The 6,274-nt window shown below is 43.1% G+C and overlaps 1 pseudogene; it reads left to right on the top strand.

Moving 5' to 3' along the window:
• The first annotated feature begins 412 nt into the window (after positions 1 to 412).
• On the top strand, positions 413 to 905 carry LOC128423656 (60S ribosomal protein L22-like; annotated as a pseudogene).
• Positions 906 to 6,274: the final 5,369 nt, after the last annotated feature.

The following is a 6,274-nucleotide window of genomic DNA, read 5'->3' as shown; positions in this document are numbered from 1 at the left end:
GCTTACAATGATCTTGTATATAAATTATAAACTTTTCCCATTCTTTTTTAAAGTTCTTGTCTTCTTGATTTCTGAGCTTCCCAGTTAATTTTGCCATTTCGGCATAGTCCATCAACTTGGTTTGCCATTCTTCTCTGGTCAGGGATGTCTCTTCCTTCCATCTCAGGGCTAGTAGTATCCGTGCGGCTGTTGTCACGTACATGAATAATCTTTTCTGGTCCTTTGGAATCCCGGTACCTATTTTATTGTGGGAGTTATGTTATGGGGATTGGGAAAGAGGAAGTTGGAAGGAATCTCCAGAGCAAACACGTCGCCTTTGAACACAGCTCAGTGAATGGTCAGTATTAGTTCCTTGAGGGATGGGAGGATGTCATCGAAGTAGGGACATGCGTGCGGCCGCCTCCCTTTTCTCTCTTTCCCCCTTGTTGTTGCCGCCATGGCGCCTGCAAAGAAGCTTGTGACAAAGGGTAGGGTGGCAAAAAAAAAAGAGCAGGTTCTGATGTTCACGCTAGACTGTACCCATCCAGTAGAAGATGGCATCATGGATGCTGCCAACTTTGAGCAGTTCCTGTAGGAGCAGATCAAAGTGAATGGAAAAGCTGGGAACCTTGGTGGGGGTGTGGTGACCATTGAGAGAAGCAAAAGCAAAATCACAGTCACCTCAGGGGTCCCTTTTTCCAAGAGGTACCTGAGTACCTCACCAAGAAATACCTAAAGAAGAACTTGCATGACTGGCTCCGCATGGTCGCCAACAGCAAGGAGAGCTACGAGTTGCGATATTTCCAGATCAACCAGGATGAAGAGAAGGATGAGGAGGAAGATTAAATGCAAAGGAATCTGGCAATATTTTGTACATTCACTTTTCCTTGAATAAAATGCGGTGAAAGTTGTTATAACAAACAAACAAACAAGAAGTATTACTTCCTTGAGAAATCCAGTGAGTGGCACATCTCACAGATACATAAGAGTCAAAATGGCTAAATGGTCATCACTTGGGAGGAATGCTGTACTTTCACCTGCATTGCAGGTCACATACTGAGCAGGGTGGAACTAGATCAGCCTTTGTCAACCTGATTCCTTCCAGATGTTTTGGACTATAACTCTCATCAGCCCCAACCAGCACAAGCTAGTGAAGGCTGAACAAGATGACCTCCATTTTCCTTCCAGTTCTGTGATTCCAACCATGTTGATAATATATGCTTCAAGCAGCCTTGAAGCCAACCACCTATGCTGAGGAAGCAGCCCCTTTGGGTGAATATGTCAGATGCTTTTGTACAGTAGAAGGCACTTCATCTTTATTGTACTGCAATTAAATAACTCACCTGGAGAGGTGGGCTGTTGTAGATACATGTTTGAGCAAACAATACCTTCATAGTTTTCTTCAAAATCCCCTAAAGAAACAGTCGTAGAATTAAAAGAGGTGGGAAACTTGTTAAAAGCCATTTAAGCAAATTCTACTTAACTGAGGAGGCATACAGACCCAGGTATAAAAGCAAGTTTCAAAAAGTAAAAAACAATTTATATTAATCAGAAACATAGCATTACCAGCGACTGAGCAGACTTTGCCTAGTGCCTGAAGGGTGACAAAGATGGCATCAGGCAAATTCCACCATCAGGGTAAAATCACAGAAAGCGCCCTCTCTAGTAGCCATTTCAAAATTTCTTCTTCTTCTTCAACTTCTTCTGCAAATGTTTTGTATTATGAACCAGCAGAAATCACACCGACTTCAGGAGAAATGTGACTTGGACCATTTTATTTCTATCCCCTGTTTGGTTAAATGTTATTTTTGGAAATATATCAGGGGCTCTCCATTCAAAAGTAAGCAGCCTAATCCTACAATTAAATGTTAAGAGTTAAGGATCGCCAGCTTTGAATGTGGAAAGCTAATTTGCCTTGGAATTTCAAAGAGCCTACTGGTGATCTAACAACAGCAGTGAAAATATTTCTGGCCACTAGGTCTTAAAAGTGAAGTGACCAAACACCCTTTTAATGAGCAGAGGCTCCATGAATAAATCCTGCACAAGGTGCAAAAAAGATGTGCTAAGGCAGGGATGTAGAACCTCTGGCCCTCCAGATGTTCTTGGACTGCAGCTTCCTTCATTCCTGACCCCTGGCCATGCTGGCTGGGGCTGATGGAGTCCCAACAACCTCGGTGCCACAGGTTCCGCAACCTTGACCTAGAGTTTCTAGGAGTTTCTGAATGACTCCCTTTCCTTTAGGCAGTGCAGAAATGGGACAGTTCCTAGCCAGATCTTCTCCTGCGCCACTAGTGATGGCAAAGGCTACTCCTTCCCCCATCCCTGAAACATGAGAGCTTCACCTACTGAAATTCCTTCTTCAAGGGAATTATTCACCCATTTTAAAATCAGCCCCACATTTACAAGCCCACAGTTCCCTTCCAGTGCCAGCTACTTTCTCTTTATTGTTTGCTCTGACACTGGGCCATGGCTGGCTCGCCTTTGTTGTTTTCCATCACTCTTTATCCTTGTACCTTCAAGGGGTTTGTCTGTCTGTCTGTCTCTTTCTCTCTGTGTGTGTGTGTGTCTAGGCTGCCTTCCAGCCTTAATTTGATTAGTCAGCTGCAGAATTAGAAACAAGGTAAATTTCTTTTTCTTTCTTGCTTGCTTGCTTGTCTTGGGGTTGCCATGTGTCCTCTTTTTCCAGGACACATGGTCTTCTTCAGGGGTAAAATTTGAGACAAATTGCATTTATTTGCTTTGAATGGCCATCATAGCGTCCTCTTTTTTGCTTTTCAAAATATGGCAGCCCTGTTTTTATGCAGGTTTCTTGTGCTGGCCAAAGTATTTGCATAGGTATCCTTCGCTCTGGAAACGTAATAAATTGCTACATGCCACCCAACCTCCAAGTGTTCCAAGACGCAAGGGATTTCATCACTCGGGGTTCAGTTTCTTTGGGATTGAGTTCACGCTAGTGGTTTACCTCTCTTTGGACAGACCATGAACTGTAACCAAGACTTGCCCTAAAGCTAAACCATAAACCCCAGCTGTGATGACACACCTAAGCCCAACAATGACTCAGTTCAGAACAGCAGCAAAGTAACTGGAAGAGGAGCAAATCTCGTCTTAGCTCCTTTTTTATCTTGTAAACTGAGCGGCAAATTGGGTATATTTTCCCCTGGCAGAAAGGAGATTTAAAAAAAATAAAATACTGCGTTTTAGTGTTTTTGAAATACCAGTATTTTCTAGTTTACATTTTATTTTAATATTGTGTTTTACTTTTGTTTTGTAATTCATCCATAGAGCATATGCTGAAGGGCCAAATTCAATGTATTACTATTAGTATATTAAGCCCTCAACAGCTTGGGACCAATTTACCTACAGGATCGTCTTACTCTAAATGTGCCCACTCAACTGCTTCCATCAGCAGAATTGGCCCTGCTACAGGTACCACATAATACCTATTCCAAATCTGTAAAAATTTGATCACTTAGTATGGCATTGTGGCAAAACTTGTACTTTGGAACTCCTTGCCTATTGAGATCAAGCAGGTGCCTTCCCTGTACTCTTTTCGGTGCCTGCTAAAAGCATTCTTGTTTAGGTGAGTCTACCCAGTTGCTTAGAAAGTTGAGGTAATTTAATTCTGTTTTAGTATTTTAACTTGTGTCAGTGTTTTAAGGTATGGTTGTGATTTTTTCTTGATTTATCTTTTTGTAAAGCGTTTTGAGGTTTTCTGTATTCAAGCGGTATATAAATTTGAAGAAATAAGTGACATAAGTATATATCCACACAGACACAAATAACACTGAACTATACGGACCATTGATCTGATTCCGCAGGGCTTTTCTTATATATAGACACATAGACCTGACACAACATTTACCGGTATTTATTATTTTTTGTCTCCTGCCTTCTTGAGGAAACTCAAGGTCCCTCTAATAATATTTTCACAACAAATCTGTGGGGTAGGCTGGGCTGAGGAATAGGTAACTGAACTGTTGTTACCCAGTGAGCTTCATGTAGCCTGACAATAGATAGAGTGTTCAGACCCCTGGGCTCTCACTTGTGGGGTGCCTCAGGGTTCTGTCCTCTCCCCCATGCTTTTTAATATCTATATGAAGCCGCTGGGAGAGATCATCAGGGGGTTTGGACTGGGTGTTCATCAGTATGCAGATGACACCCAGCTCTACCTCTCCTTTAAATCAGAACCAGTGAAGGCGGTGAAGGTCCTGTGTGAGTGCCTGGAGACGGTTGGAGGATGGATGGCGGCTAACAGATTGAGGTTGAATCCTGACAAGACAGAAGTACTGTTTTTGGGGGACAGGCAGCGGGTTGGTGTGGGGGATTCCCTGGTCTTGAATGGGGTAACTGTGCCCCTGAAGGACCAGGTGCGCAGCCTGGGAGTCATTTTGGACTCACAGCTGTCCATGGAGGCGCAGGTTAACTCTGTGTCCAGGGCAGCTGTCTACCAGCTCCATCTGGTACGCAGGCTAAGATCCTACCTGCCCACGAACTGTCTCGCTAGAGTGGTGCATGCTCTAGTTATCTCACGCTTGGACTACTGCAACGCGCTCTACGTGGGGCTACCTTTGAAGGTGACCCGGAAACTGCAATTAATCCAGAATGCGGCAGCTAGACTGGTGACTGGGAGTGGCCGCCGGGACCACATAACACCGGTTCTGAGAGATCTGCTTTGGCTCCCAGTACGTTTCCGAGCACGATTCAAAGTGTTGGTGCTGACCTTTAAAGCCCTAAACGGCCTCGGTCCTGTATACCTGAAGGAGCGTCTCCACCCCCATCGTTCAGCCCGGACACTGAGATCCAGCGCCGAGGGCCTTCTTGCGGTTCCCTCATTGCGAGAAGTGAGGCTACAGGGAACCAGACAGAGGGCCTTCTCGGTAGTGGCGCCCGCCCTGTGGAATGCCCTCCCATCAGATGTCAAAGAGATAAATAATTACTTGACATTCAGAAGACATCTTAAGGCAGCCCTGTTCAGGGAAGTTTTTAATATGTAATGCTGTACTGTTTTTAACACTGATTGGGAGCCGCCCAGAGTGGCTGGGGAAACTCAGCCAGATGGGCGGGGTATAAATAATAAATTATTATTATTGTTATTATTATTATTATTATTATTATTATTATTATTATTATTATTATATCAGCTCTTAACATGCAAGGTAATGACAGCACAGAAAACACATTCCATGACAACAATGTTTGGAGAGAAAAAACACACCCAAATAAAGTCCTACAAATATTAATGGAAATCACGCAAGATATCTTTCAACTAGATTATTGCTTGTCTGAGAAACATGGTGGTTCAAAGATACCTTGCATTGTGTGTCATGTTCAATTGAAGGATCACAGTCTATCTGCTTCGCTCTCTCTGGACCTCAATATGCCCAGAGGCTACTAATGAATTTCCCCTGGGAATAGTATCAAAAGCGTTTGGTGTGTAATAAACACAGCATCTCAGCAGGAGGCTGTCATCCCTCCCACCCACCACCCACATGTCAGATTGCATTTTGGGATCTTCCCTTTTGTTGTCTGACAGAAGGCAGCCCTTGATTAAAACCTACTTGATCAGGATTAAAACAATTCCTGAAAGAAAGTCTGGGATTTATTTTCTAGAATTGGCGCCAGCAGCCACAGAGATGACCTTCAGGTTCAGAACAGGAAGTTTTTATTTCTGTGAATATGTCCCATTTTTCAAGAAATCTTAATTCTATAACAGATTGTGGGAGGGCAGAGAACGAGAACATTGTGGTGGACAATAGCACAATAGACAAAGTGTGATGATGAGCTTAATGCTGCAATCCTATACCCACATAACCGGATAATAATAATAATAATAATAATAATAATAATAATAATAAATACCCCACGTTTTATCCTGATAGGACTCCAGGCAGCTTACTACTAAGTAGACAGGTATAGGATTGCCCTGTTAGATACTTTTCTCTCCTTGCCCTTATACCTGGGTGAATTTAGATTTCGTGTTGCCAATGACCCTTTCAACCAATATTTCTTCAAACATTTCCTAAAATGATATGCTAATATCACTCATTTTCTGAGTGCTTATCCTTGTGTAGCCAAAATGGCAAGATCCATGCACAAGAGGGAGGTATTTCCAGGCTTGGGGAAACTCCCAAGGTTTGCAGAACTATAAAAAAGATATTGAGATGAAAACATCCTTAAAAGGAGTGGTGGGTTAGGGCTGGCTGGAACTCTGACAAGCAATGCTGCACTCCACACTGCAACCTTTTGCGGCAGATCACACTTGTTATTCCTAATGTGGAGGGAAACGTTCATTCCT

The sequence above is a fragment of the Podarcis raffonei genome, chromosome 11 (assembly GCF_027172205.1).
Source record: "Podarcis raffonei isolate rPodRaf1 chromosome 11, rPodRaf1.pri, whole genome shotgun sequence".
In the NCBI taxonomy this organism is placed as follows: Eukaryota; Metazoa; Chordata; class Lepidosauria; order Squamata; family Lacertidae; genus Podarcis; species Podarcis raffonei.
This window is presented reverse-complemented; position numbering and strand designations above follow the sequence as displayed.